This window comes from Sus scrofa, chromosome 16, assembly GCF_000003025.6.
Source record: "Sus scrofa isolate TJ Tabasco breed Duroc chromosome 16, Sscrofa11.1, whole genome shotgun sequence".
Classification (NCBI taxonomy): domain Eukaryota; kingdom Metazoa; phylum Chordata; class Mammalia; order Artiodactyla; family Suidae; genus Sus; species Sus scrofa.
Window position 1 is genome coordinate 42685977 of NC_010458.4, and position 14737 is coordinate 42700713.

A 14737-nucleotide genomic window follows, 5' to 3' on the forward strand; every position below is an offset into this window, starting at 1 on the left:
CCTAGTATGTTGGGTGTTTTTAATCATGAAAAAGTGCTAGAATTGTCAAGTGCTTTTTCTTCATCTATTGAGATGATCCTGTGGTTTTAATCCATTATTTTATTAAGAGAAAGTATTACATTTTTTTTAAATGTTAAACCAACCTTGCATTCCTTAGATAAATCCTCTTGGCCATGTTGTAAAATGCTTTTCTACATTACTGGCTTTGGTTTGCTTGATTTTTGTTTTGGGATTTTGTACTAATATTCATAAGGTGATGTCTGTGTGATTTTGTTATTATTATTCATTTTTATCAGATTTTCATGTGGGAAATCATTGCTCATCACCTTAGTCTTGGAACAAGGCTCTAAAAAGGCCCCTTAAACTGAATGGAAACTTTTATACCTAGCAGAGACAGCCGTACAACTTTTGAGGTCCCCCTCACCCTCAGCTTCTTCCTCCTCCCTCTAGTCGACTAAAAAAGCTTCCTTTTTTTTATATTCTAAACCTTATTTATAGTCTTTTGATCATCTATTTCCATTACTCTGAGTCCAGAGTTTAAGACGTGTTGACAAGTCCACATTTACTCTCGGTGGCCACCAAGCTCCCTGAATAAACACTTTTGATTTTCCTCCGGTCATCAACTCACCTATCAGCTTTAATTTGTCAAGAGTGGAGTCAAGGACACTTTCGTGGTTAATCCCAGTTGCACATGAATGGAACCTTAGGCGTAAGAAGGTAAGCAAGGAGAACAGTGACGTCAAAAGGGAAAACTAAACTCAGTGGTGCTGCCTCAGGAAGAGTCTAGGCATGGGCACCAGTTGATTTGAGCTGGTAGTGGCCCAGGAAGGTCTGAGGGAGGCCAGGGGAGAAGGAGGCATCAGCAACTTCTGCTGCTTTAGTAAACCGAAGACCAGAGAGCACAACTTTCCCACGGTCACGCCGGGCCTGCAAAGGCGAAGGCGGGGGCTGCGCGGGGTCAGGGCGGGGCGCCGCCCACGCACGACTCGGCGGGAACTGGCAGAGGCTGGGTGCGTAGAGCTAGAGGCGGCGGAGAGCTGAGACCCAGGCCGCCAACTCCGGCTGCGGGCTCAGCTCGAGCGCTTTCCGCGGGGTTTGGCTCCTGTCGCTTCCCGTCTCGTCTAACCAGCATCGCCACCGCTGGAGCCGCCGCCGCAAGTCCTCGGAGCCGGGCAGCGGGCGGCCGGGCGCGCCGGGATCGGGCGCGGAGAGGGCGGCTCCGGTACGCCGACGCAGGTGAGGGCCGCGGCTCGGAGCCCAGCCGGGGGCGGCTGCCTGCGCGTCTGGTCTCGGCCCCGCTCGGCCGAGGCAGCTCGGCCCAAGCTCGCGCAGGAGAGAATGCGCTGAGGGCTGGGTTGGCCCGGGCGTCTCCCGCCCCAGCCTCAGGTGATGCAGCGGTGGTTTAACTTTCGCACCTGAGGTTCTCTCGGGACGGCGGCTTTGGCCTCGGGGCGCGACCGGAGAGAGGGTGGAATTACACGTGGTGTGGAAAGGTGAGCCGGGCGGCGCCGGGGGCTGATGCGGGACTGCGGAATTTGGGGGGCGCCGCTGGCCGGTGTTGGCCGCCCCCAGGTGGGAGTTGAGGCGCTGCGTTTGGTTCCATCTCAGAGCTTGTGAAGAGAGTCCTCACACACCCTCTTCTACGGCCCGTTCCCTCCGCCCAGATCCACTTTTCTTTTGTCTGGTCCATTTTGGTATCGCTGTTTGAGCTGCTTTTGTTGTAGCCTAGGGTCCGGAGTGTACAGACTTGCTGTCAGGCAGAGGTCATGGTTAAGCCCTGAAACTCATTGGGGCGGGGGTGGGAGGAGAGGGTCTTTGGGGGCTGGGGGTGGGGGCGGCGTTGTTATTAGTGCCCTAATTAGCGCTAACAGGTATGTATCACCGGGTTCTTTTCGAGATAGTACTCAATATTTCTGAAGCATCTAATAGTTTTAAGTGCACCCGGGAGAGTATTCATTAGTCAACTTCAAAGGAGTGTTGTGTGGGCAGGTTACTAATAAATTACCCATATTATAGACCGGACTGCTAAGGCACCCAGGAGGAAAAGTGACGATATCAAAACTAAACAGTCAGCCCTTGTGGGAGCTATGATTAGAACTCGCCTGATGGAGAGTTGTCCTCAGTCCAGTCAGTCACTTAACCTCAAAATGTAGCCCTCAGAGTGCCTATCTATTACTCATATTTTAATTTACTCATTAACTACTAAAAGGTTTCTTAAAAAATAGAGTTGCGCCTTTCATACTCCTAGAGCAGTACCCGTAAAAGTGATACTTAAAAGACTAGAATCACTCCATTTGTTGAATAGGATCACAATAATCATAGTTAAGAATATTTTTTTTTTGGTCTTTCATTTGTAATCTGTAATCTCCTATATAAATATGGTGCCACTGGAACCCCTGTTATACTCAGTGATTAGCATAGCAGCGACCCTAAATGTGTGTTTAATGGATAAATGGAATGGTGGTATGGTATGCCTGAGCAGCAAGGTTACTTTTTTTCATATAGAAGAATAAAAAATTTAGAAGAATAATAATTTTAATAATTTCACTGAAAATGAACTTGTAATTATATGCATATTATTTTGTTGTGCTTTCTCTCTAGAGCCACCAATCATTTACCAGTTTCCCTGGGGTTTGCTTTTTCTTAACCAGTAGATCTTTCATTGCCCCATTTTTCTTTCTTTCTTTCATTCATGTATTTGGTTTTTTAATGTGAAGATATTTTTTCCTTATAAAATTCAAGAAAGAGTCTTTAGAAAAACTGGTTTTTTTTCCTTGGTGAAATAGACTTAACTAGGCTTTTATGAGTGTATCTGAGGATAGACACCAGCTTCTTTAATAAGGAAGTCCCATACATCAAGTAAGTATTCTTCCAGGCAAGTATGCAATGAATTAATAAACATTTTAATAGCTCTCTGTAATATTTTATGATATATCTACCTTACATAATGTCTTTTTAATCAAGCAGAATAAAGCTAAAAAATTCAGTTAAATTTTACTGACCACACAGCACACATTTAAAGGCACAGTATGCCTAGACTTAATTACTGACTCAGAGAATAAACACAGTTCTTTTTTCCTTACACCATCTGCATTCAGCCCTCTGGGGGAAAAAAAAAAGAAAGATAATCTGTCCTTTCTCTGGTAAGGGATTTTTGGAGAGTTAATGAAGTAATGTCTGGTTAGTATTTTAACTCCTTGGGAGAAAGCAACTTTGTGACTTCAGAGGAAAATGAAACACTGCCCCTTCCCCACAACATGTTGCCATTTATATTTATAGAGGAATTGTTCCAAGTAGTCACTTCTGGAGGCTAAGTACTTTTCCAAAAGTGCTCCTGCTATTTCACAGTCATGTTGAATCTTTTGAAAAGTTTGGTCAATTTACAAGCAACACAAAAACATAATTTTGCATTCACTTTTATAAACACTTGCTTTTTGTTTATATTTTAATAATCAAAACTCTGTAACTCGGTTACAAAAACTCTTTATTAAACTTGGCAGAGTAATTTCTGTATGATTGTGCAACTCAGCTCTGCCTTCAAGATTTTACAGCTATTGAAGATATTTAAATTATTATCATGAAGGCTATAAAAACAATTTCAATGGGGTGTTTTAAAAATAGGTTTAGGAGTTTCTGTCATGGCTCAGTAGTAAAAAACCTGACTAGTAATCAGTGAGGATGGGGGTTCCATCCCTGGCCTCGCTCAGTGGGTGTTGTTGTGAGCTGTGGTGTAAGTCACAGATGCAGCTTAGATCTGGTGTTGCTGTGGCTGTGGCATAGGCCAGCAGTTATAGTTTTGATTCAACCCCTAGCCTGGAAACTTCCTTATGACCATATGCCACAGGTGCAGCTGTAAAAAAGACAAAAAAAAAAAAAATAGGTTTAAAAAATGACAGCATGATTAGAGCAAATTTGTAACCTTCTCAGAGTGACCACTCTGGAATGGGTACTGCTTACTTGTAGGCCTGTATACATTTATGCATATGTATGTGTACATTTGCATATTATTAAACTAGTAATTTGTATTGTAACCTATCAAAAATATTTCAAGTAAAATACGATAAGTAAATAACATATAATACTGGAACAGCATGAAGTTGGGGCTGAATTTCATATAAAATTTTGAACTTCACATAAATGTAAGTGTAAATTTTTATAATAATCTAGAATCATAAAATTTGGTTCCACATTGTATGTTTTCAATGTAATGCAGCTAGGTCAAAATGGCCTCATCAAAATATGCAATTGCTATTTTCAAAAAAATCATTAGCAAATTTTGTGTGGGACAGATTTTCTTGATCATAGAAATTACTGGATACATTCATTTTCTTCATTTCTGGGTTTTAAAATTTTATTACTGTATTATACATAAGAAATCTCATATATTATAAGTGTCAGAAGTCTATTATAACTATACCAGCAGCTAAGGAGATATTAGCCTATTCCCTAAAGTCATCAAGCAGGAATTTTGTGCTAAACATGTGAAATCATTTTCTGAGTGAACAGAAGTAGGGAATTTTCTGTGCAGTCAGTAGCTTGAGAACAGGGCTAATATTGTGGCTGCAAATATACTCCATTCTACTGCATAATAAATATGTAATGAGGAGCATATAAAAAAGGATACTGTCCTTTTGATATTCAAATGGAAAAAAGTCCTATTACTAAGCAGCCAGATCTCTCTTTTTAACTGAGAGTAAATGGTAACTTTGAGAAAAATCACATATTTTGAGATGTAAATTATTGAAGTGACAAGTAAATTATCAGCTGACAGGCAGAAGCTTTCCTCTAGCATGACCCTTTCTAAGATGAGCAAGTGCAGTGGTAAACATTATCTTCTAGCCATATACAGGGTTTGTCTGTCAGATAATGGTCCATGCCCACCTCATCCTGTCTTGCCACTGCCCCTTACCCTGATCTCTGACTTTACTTCATCTTTGATTGCTACCTCTAGGCAGAAGGAAGTTGGTTCAGAGTGGAAGAAGGCACAGGGATGGGCTGAGGATATCTGTTTCATGTATAACATGAATTTTTTTAATCAATTTGAAAGGTTAATAGTTCATTTTTAAGATCTTGTCAAAATTCCCTGAATTAAATTAGCCCCACTAAGTAGGCAGTCCCCAGTGAAATGGTAACATAAAATGGCCCACATTAAAATATCTTCTTTTGGCCACTATACAATAATGTATATACAAAGTATATTAACCCCAAAATATAATTGGTACTATAAACTTTAATCACATAATCAGTGAAATATTTTATCACTTTCCTTAATTTAAAAAATATTTGAGGAAATCACACAATGGTGAGTCTTTTAGCTGAGAGAATTGGAGCCATCATATTTTTCGTCTTGCTAAATTTATCTGTAGCAAACAGAAATATTAGAGATTATTCTGCTAATAACAGATGCCTTCCAGTTGTGTAATCTCTCTACCTGATTAGTTCTCTGATGGTCTGATGGTTTGACAGGTGGAAAATCTTAGAAACAAGCAGTAGATCATTATCACAGGTTTTAAAAGCACCTTCAAAATGTCCTTATGTAATTGGTGAGAAAAGCATGAGCCTTATTCTGATTGAAGATCACCTGGCTTATTTAGAAACCTGTTGAAAAAAATTTATTCTAGGGGCCAGAATTGAAGAATAAACACCAATTTATGCATGGAATGAGTAGTATAGATATGTGGGCTCATGCTATAATGAGTACGTGGGGGACTGTCTTCTTAAAGTTTATTTAATAGAGATATAAATTAAATATTCTAAGGTATATTTTCTACCCATATTTTGCTTGAATTTTTGGGCTTATTTCTTTCCAGACCATTGGTCTCCTGCAATATATAAATGGTCATTAATATTTGTACAGCTTTACCTGTCTGACTTAGACCCAGCTAAGGCCGTAGAGTCGTAAGTAAAGCTTGCTCTGCTCTAGTTTGACACTATGGTTTTTGCTTACCTAACAACCATACCCTTTCCCAACTTAGTGTTTTGGCTTGTATTGTTTTCCTTGCTCAAGATGCCAGTTTCTCTCTACTCTACTTGCTAACACCATCTAAATTCTCTCTGTCCTTTAAGACACAGCTGGAATACCAACCTTTTTTTTTTTTTCCTCAGAAAGCCTTCCCTGACTCCCTAGTTCTTATATTTAGTTTACCATATCATTCTATTTGTTAATTACCTTTTGTTTTTAATATATATATTTATTAGTAAAGTATAGTTGACTTATATTGTTCCTATTTCTGCTGTATAGCAAAGTGACCCAGCCTTATATATATACACATTTCTTATGTTATATTCCATCATGGTCTATTCCAAGAGGTTGGATAAAGGCCCCTGTGCTATACCGTAGGACCTCATTGCTTATCTATTCTAAATGTAATAGTTTACATCTACTAACCCTGAACTAAAGAGAAAGACACATACCATATGATATCACTTCTTATATCTAAAATATAGCACAAACAGACCTATTTACAAAACAGAAATAGACTCAGACATGGAGAACAGACCTGTGGTTGCCAAGAGGGAGAGGAGAGGGAGTGGGTGGGATGGACTGGGATTTGGGGGTTAATTACCCTCTGTTTTTGATTATTTCTTTTATTTTGACCTCGAACTTGTTTTCAGCCTAGATATTTTTCCCCTAAAAGGCAAAGATAAATTTTCAGAATGTATTTTCCTAAATCACATGCAGCACCTATAACTCTGGGTACTAGGTGGATATATTCAGCTTGTAAGGTTAGAGCTACAAAAGAAATTTTACTCAGAGACTGGAGTAAAATATCTTCATGCATCATTATTTTATCATCTAGTGTTCTGGTAGAAAATAGATAGTAGGCTCAAATGGGGTAATTGAGAAGAGTGTAATCTTAAAAGTGTGCCCGGGTTAAACCAATAATGGATGGTGACGCATCCCAGGACTAACAGTAGTGGGACCCATTACCATCCTTAGGCCTGAAGGAATGGGAGAATGGGATCATGACTGAAAACAAAAAGGGGTAGCAATGTGGGGAGAGCTACCTAGCTAGATCTCTGGGCCTTTCTGTGATTGGGAGGGATGGGGAAATAAATACCTCAGCTTCACTCTCATTTGTTGGTGGTGCTTCCCATTGACAGATCCAACTGGAAGCCAGAAGGTTGGGGGGCCCTATTGTTGGCAGGCCGAAAGTCAGCGTCCTGCAAATTAGAGCAAAGTAGAGAAGATAGAAAGTACATCTGGAGTGGAGGGCAAGGGAGGAACAAGAATACCCATTGCTATAATCATATCACTTGGAGAGTGTTTTGATTACAGTTATGTAAGCCTTTTTGTGCTGTCTTTATTTTTAAAAAGGCATACCTATTTCTTCTAGTCCAATTCAGTTGCTAACATCCAAGAACATGTTTTTATGGTTGATGCATTTCATAAGAACCACTATCCCTTTTTGTGGTCTTAGCTGGTATGGTGGTGTTAACCATGTCTTTTCATTGATTTCATTTTTTTTTTTTTTTTTTTTTTGCTTGTGCAGTGCACAAGTGGGAGACATAGAGCTGTCTGCATGGCTGTTGGGAAAACTGTCCTCTCACCATTTCTACCACACAGTTTGTCTGAATCATTCAAGGGTTGCTCATATTTCTCATTGGACCATTTTTATAGAACAGTGGTGTTCAGTTTTGGTATATGTGGTTCTTGTTGCACAAATTCTGATTCAAGCAGGTTTAAGATATATCTAGAACATCTGTTCTTTTAAAAAGCTTTCAGATACTTCAGATGCACAAATGTGAGAACCACTAGTCCAGACAATCATTTTGGTCTTAGTTCCTCCCCCTACACTGGTATGTGTATATGTGTATGTATATATGGATATATACATACACACGCATATACATACACACATACACCACATATATATATATATATCACTCTAGTAATTAAGGCTCAATTGGAAAGCTAATGCTAATTTTTTACTCTTCAAAGCAAAATATCTATATTTTTCTCATTGAGAAGTATGATATACAAAATATGTGGTTCCTTATTATTAAGACAAATAAGTTTAACATTTTAAAATATATATCAAACATTGTAAATATATGGTGTAAAGAATAACATAATGAACACTCATGTTCCCACCATGTAGCCTTATAAAATATTAACATTTTACTATTTTTCTGATTTTTTTAAGAAAAAATACATTTCAGATAAAATTTTAAGTCCCTTAGATCCCTTCCTAGAGGTTACCATTATCCTAAACCTGGTGTCTATCATTCCATTCATGTTTTTATATGTTTGCTACATATGCATGTATCAGTAAACAAAATATAACGTTATAACTATGCTGTTTGTTTCATTCTTTACTGTGTATATATCTTCAGCCTTTATTTATTCTTTGACGTACTTTGGAATTTTTTCTACATATGCTTAGGTTTAGTTTACTAACTTTTACTGCTATACAATATTACAGTAAATCAATGAGCAAAAATTTATTTGTCAAATCTTCTATTGGTGAAACTTGAATTATTTCTAATTTTTTGCTGCTACTGCAAAATGCGGCTAAATTAATTTTCCTATCTGATGTACATACAAACTTTGAAGTAGAATTGCATATCCATAGATACATGTTCTGTTTTACCAGATCTTGCCAAATTGCTTTCCAAAATGGTTTTGCCTAGTTATACTTCCCCATAGTGGTTTATGAGATTCTTACTGTTGCTTCATACCGTTTTTACACTTGGTATTGTCAGACTTAAAAATTTTTCATGATGGGTGTGAGATGTTACCTTGTTTTAATTTTCCGGATTTCTGGTGAAGTTGAGCACTTTTCATAAGATTGACCATTTGGGTTTCCTATTCTGGGAATTGTGCTTTTATAGTCTTTATTTTTCCTGTTTGAGATTTATTATTTTAAAAATTTTTACCGTAGAATTCATTGTGGATATTAACCATTTATTTATAAACTTCTTCCTGTCTGTGGGTTTTTTCTTAATTTTGTTTGTATTTTCTTACACTGAAGTTTTAAAAGATATCAATAATTTAATTTTTTCAATATTTTGCTGTGTATTGAAACTGTTTTATGACTTAGCATGTAGTCACAACCTTGGTCTTTCTAAGGTTTGCAGCTTTCTACCTTTCATAAATTCCTTCTTGATTAGGCAGAATATAAATAAATAAATGAAGAAATAAACACGCCATACAGTTTATCACTGGAATATGCATAAAATTATTATTATTATTATTTTATTTTTAGGGCTGCACACAGGGCACGTGGAGATTCCCAGGCTAGGGGTCGAATCGAAGCTGCAGCTGCCGGCTTACTCCACAGCCACAGCAGTGCAGGGTCCGAGCGACATCAGTGACCTGCACCACAGCTCACAGAAATGCAGGATCCTTAAACCACTGAGCAAGGCCAGATATCAAACCTGCACCTCATGGGTCCTAGCCGGGTTTGTTAACTGCTGATCCATGACAGGAACTCCCTGGAATAAGCATAAAATTATTAATCCTTAACAATTTGTATAAAAAAGTTTGAGTTCAAAAATAGCGTCTAAATAGCAGTTTACAGTGTAGCTTTTACTCATTTTTCTTTAAGCCCCTATTAAAATGTAGAATAAAATGAAACTTACCACAAAACTAAAAAGCAAAAACTCCTGAAATACCAAAGCTTGGAGGGAAGTAACCTTAATTAAGAAGCAGTTTGGGAGTTCCCGTCGTGACGCAGTGGTTAACGAATCCGACTAGGAACCATGAGGTTGCGGGTTCAATCCCTGCCCTTGCTCAGTGGGTTAACGATCCGGCGTTGCCGTGAGCTGTGGTGTAGGTTGCAGATGCGGCTCAGATCTCGCGTTGCTGTGGCTCTGGCGGAGGCCGGAGACTACAGCTCCGATTGGACCCCTAGCCTGGGAACCTCCATATGCCGCGGGAGCGGCCCAAGAAATAGCAAAAAGACAAAAAAAAAAAAAAAAAAAAAAAAAAAAAGAAGCAGTTTGTATTCAGTTGAGGGGAATTTCTCTACATCAGCATCTACATACCCATCCCATCCTTGCCTCTTGATACACACTGCCTGATAAATTCAAGCAGTTTACTTTCTGTGTTTCCAGCAAATTCCAAGAAGCCACTAGGCAGAATGTAGGGGATTTGTGGTGGGTGCTGCAAGCATCTGGAGATCTGAGACAAAACGCTGGTGATGATGCATAGCAGCAGTTGCAGGTACCCTTGTTTTCACAGGTCATGTCATTTCCTCTCCCAGAGAAATAGACAATAAAGTGTATTGCAAGTTATCCCCTCTGAAGAACAGAGTAGAGAACAGAGAGCCAGATGGTGAAGGCCTGGTAGAGATTGGGAAATGAGACTGAGTGCTGCGTTTATCAGCAAGCTCTGCCACCATAGATCTGGGCAGGTGGTAATATTAACGCTTCCAATCCAAGAGCATGGTGTGTCTTTCCATCTATTTGTGACATCTTTGATTTCTTTCATCAGTGTCAAATAGTTTTCAGAGTACAGGTCTTTTGTCTCTTTAGGTAGGTTTACTCCTAGGTATTTTATTCTTTTGGATACGATGGTAAATGTGATTGTTTCCCTAATTTCTCTTTCTGATCTTTCATTGTTAATATATAGAAATGCCATCGATTTCTGTGTATTCATGTTGTATCCTGTGACTTTGCCAACCTAGAAATTATCATGCTAAGTGAAGTCAGTCAGACAATGAGACATGAACATCAAATGCTGTCACTTAATGTGAAATCTGAAAAAAGGACAGTGTACTTCTTTGCAGAACAGATACTGCCTCACAGACTTTGAAAAACTTACAGTTTCCAAAGGAGAGAGGTTGGGGGGTGGGGGAATGAGAGGGTTGGGGATGGAAATGTTATAAAATTGGGTTGTGATGATCATTGTACAACTATAAATGTAATAAATTCATTTAGTAATGTAAAATAAATAAAGAATATAATACAGTAAAGAAAAAAAAAAAGATTTGGGCAGGTGGGCAGAAAAGTAACCATGAATAAATTCCTCACCTTGTCTGCTTAACACCAAGTCTGGGCAGATCCTCCATGATTAAAATAACAGAGAGATTATTTTTGTGCATGGTGTGAGGGTGTGTTCCAGTTTTATTGATTTACATGCAGCTGTCCAGTTTTCCCAACACCACTTGCTAAAAGGACTGTCTTTTCCCCATTTTATATTCTTGCCTCCTTTGTCAAAGATTAATTGACCATAGGTGTTTGGGTTTATTTCTTGGTTTTCTATTCTGTTCCATTGGTCTGTATGTCTGTTTTGGTACCAGTACCACACTGTCTTGATGACTTCGGCTTTGTAATATTGCCTGAAGCCTGGGAGAGTTATGCCTCCTGCTTGGTTTTTGTTCCTCAGAATTGCTTTGGCAATTCTGCGTCTTTTGTGGTTCCACATAAATTTTTGGGTTGTTTGTTCTTGAACAATGTCATGGCTAATTTGATAGGGATTGCACTGAATCTGTAGATTGCTTTGGGCAGTATGGCCATTTTTACAATATTAATTTTCCAACCCAGGAGCATGGAATATCAATCCATTTCTTTACATCTTCTTTAGTTTCCTTGATTAATGTTTTAGAGTTCTCAGCATATAGGTCTTTCACCTCTTTGTTCGGGTTTATTCCAAGGTATTTGATTTTTTGGGGTGCATTTTTAAAAGGTATTGTATTTTTGTATTCTTTTTCTAAAATTTCATTGGTAGTATCCAGAAATGCGACTGAGTTCTGAATTGTAATCTTATATCCTGCTACTTTGCTGAATTTGTTGATCAATTCAAATAGTTTTTGGTTTGTGTCCTTAAGGTTTTCTATGTACAGTATCATGTCATCTGCATACAGTGACAGTTTTACCTCTTCTCTTCCTATTTGGATGCCTTTCATTTCTTTTGTTTGTCTGACTGCTGTGGTTAGGACTTCCAATGCTATGTTGAATAACAGTAGTGAGAGTGGGCATCCCTGTCTTGATCCAGATTTTAGTGGGCAGGCTTTCAGCTTTTCTCCATTGAGTATTATATTTGCTGTGGGTTTGTCATAGATGGCTTTAATAATGTTAAGGTATGTTTCGTCTATACCCACTTTGGTAAGAGTTTTTATCATGAATGGATGTTGGACTTTGTCAAATGCTTTTTCTGCGTCTATTGAGATGATGAAAAATGGCTTAAAGACAAATGTAAGACAAGACACCATTAAACTCCTAGAAGAGAACATAGGCAAAAAATTCTCTGATATCAACCTTATGAATATTTTCTCAGGTCATTCTCCCAAAGCAATAGAAATAAAATCAGAAATAAACCAGTGGGACCTAATCAAACTGACAAGTCTTTGCACAGCAAAGGAAACCATAAAAAAACACAAAAAGACAACTTACAGAATGGGAGAAAATATTTTCAAACCATGCAGTAGACAAGGGCTTAATCTCTAAAATATACAAGCAACTTACACAACTCAACAGCAAAAAAGCCAACAACCCAATTGAAAAATGGGCAAAGGACCTGAATATACATTTCTCCAAGAAAGATATACAGATGGCCTTCAAGCATTGTGAAAAAATGCTAAACATCACTGATTATTAGAGAAATGCAAATCAAAACTACCATGAGGTACCACTTCACACCAGTCAGAATGGCCATCATTAATAAATCCATAGATAGCAAATGCTGGAGGGGGTGTGGAGAAAAGGGAACTCTCCTGCACTGTTGCTGGGAATGTAAGCTGGTACAACCACTATGGAGAACAGTATGGAGGTACCTTAGAAAACTATGCATAGAACTACCATATGACCCCACAATCCCACTCTTGGACATATATCCGGACAAAACTTTCCTTGAAAAAGACACATGCACCTGCATGTTCACTGCAGCTCTGTTCACAATAGCCAAGACATAGAAACAATTTGAATGTCCATTGACATATGATTGGATTAGGAAAATGTGGTATATATACACAATGGAATACTACTCGGTCATAAAAAAGAATAATATAATGCCATTTGTAGCAATATGCATGGAACTAGAGACTATCATACTAAGTGAGGTAAGTCAGAAAGAGAAAGACAAATACCATATGATATCACTTATGTCTGTAATCTAATATATGGCACAAATGAACCTTTCCACAGAAAAGAAAATGGTGGACATGCAGAATAGACTTGTGGTTGCTACGGGGGAGGGAGAGGGATGGATTGGGAACTTGGGGTTAATAGATGCAAACTATTGCCTTTGGAATGGATTAGCAATGAGATCCTGTTGTATAGCGCTGGGAATTATGTCTAATCACTTACGATGGAGCATGCTAATGTGAGAAAATAGAATGTATACATGTATGTGTAACTGGGTCACTTTGCTGTACAGTAGAAAATCGACAGAACACTGTTAACCAGCTATAATGGAAAAAATAAATATCATTATGAATAAAAAGAGGAAACAGAAAAAAAAAATATACAGAGTGAAAAATAAAGGAGTTTAAAATGGAACCTCTGAAATAACTGTAGAGCAAAGGAAGGTTTATTATTGAAAGGAATTGTAAGAAAAATTTCATAGGCTTGATATATTTTAGTCTCCTGAATATGGTGTTTTATATACATAGTGCACAATTTGTGCTTAAGGGGTTGTGCAAATGTGAAATATTTAACCCCCTCATTGCTTTTATCAGGTTGATATTTTGGTATTCCTTAAAAGATTTTGTATGAAGGGTGAAGTGCAGTAGGTACTCTATTAAATAATATTACTCTCAAAAAAAATTGAACTTTAAAGAAATACATTTTACTAATTAAATCACTTTTATTAGGGGAACTTAGTAATCACCATTAAACGTTTTGTTGTGAAACTATGAATATTGGATTTACTGAGTCACATGAATAGCTGTTCAGAGTATAGGTTAGATAAGCACCTAAGATGTCTGGAAGCATTTTAAGAAGGCAAGCTAAACCTTGCAAACTTCAGGAGCTCTAAGGACCTCACTGAATGGGAAGACAGAAGAAACAACTAATGTAGTATGACTATTTCAGCATTATAAACCAAATCTTCATCTTAGTATACCATCTAAGCATCACTGAATTCCAGGGAGATCCATGCTGAAGAGCTATTTAGATCAGCTGTGCAGAAGCATTTGCTGCCAGACGGTGGTAAACTTATAAGAACAGGAGAATAAATGATGGCAAATTCAGTACATCATGATGTGACGATTTTCATAATTGCATAATTTCATAAAAGGGAGTAGTAAGTGAAGGCAAAGCAAATGCTAAAAGTAAAATGCACCAAAATCCATATGGTAAGATAAGAGTGTGCAATTTTGTGGACCTGTTAACTTATTTGGCCCTGACTTCTTTTTAGAATGGCTAAGGAAGAATATTTCTGATGTTACCCCAAAGCTGATCAAGACAATGTAGATCCTGCAGCCAGAACTAGTTACTACTTCCATGCCTTATCTTCAGCTTTTTTTACTGTAGTCAGCTAAGATGCCAGCAGAGAGAGGAGGGCAATGATGTTCCTTGCCTTCTCTGTTATAGTAAGCCACTTAACATAGAGACTTTCCCCCTTCCTGACTTGGAACTCTCTGCAAGGACTTCAGTCCACCTCACTGCTTTTGTCCTTAGTCATCTCAAGACTTTCAAAAATAAGAACATCTTCCTCATAAAATGATGGGACTAGTTTGGGAAGTTACTTTACTTCTCTAGGCCTCAGTTTCCTCCTTTATAAAGTGGAGTTAACAATCCCTACTTCATAGGAATGTTCTGATGATTAAAGGAGCTAATGCCATTTAATAAG

At 38.2% G+C, this 14737-nt stretch overlaps 1 protein-coding gene across 3 annotated transcripts in view; it reads left to right on the forward strand.

Annotated features, from left to right (window-relative positions):
* The window catches only part of RNF180 (ring finger protein 180), a 265704-nt gene continuing 251215 nt past the window's right edge, over positions 249–14737 (forward strand). Inside the window, exon 1 of one of the 3 annotated variants that reach the window (XR_002339808.1) lies at positions 249–1236. The gene's annotated coding sequence lies outside the window, so the exon portion shown is untranslated. Of the gene's footprint in view, positions 1237–1259; positions 1494–14737 lie in introns of those variants that run through there. The other 2 variants (XM_013984809.2, XM_013984810.2) reach the window with 2 other exon arrangements.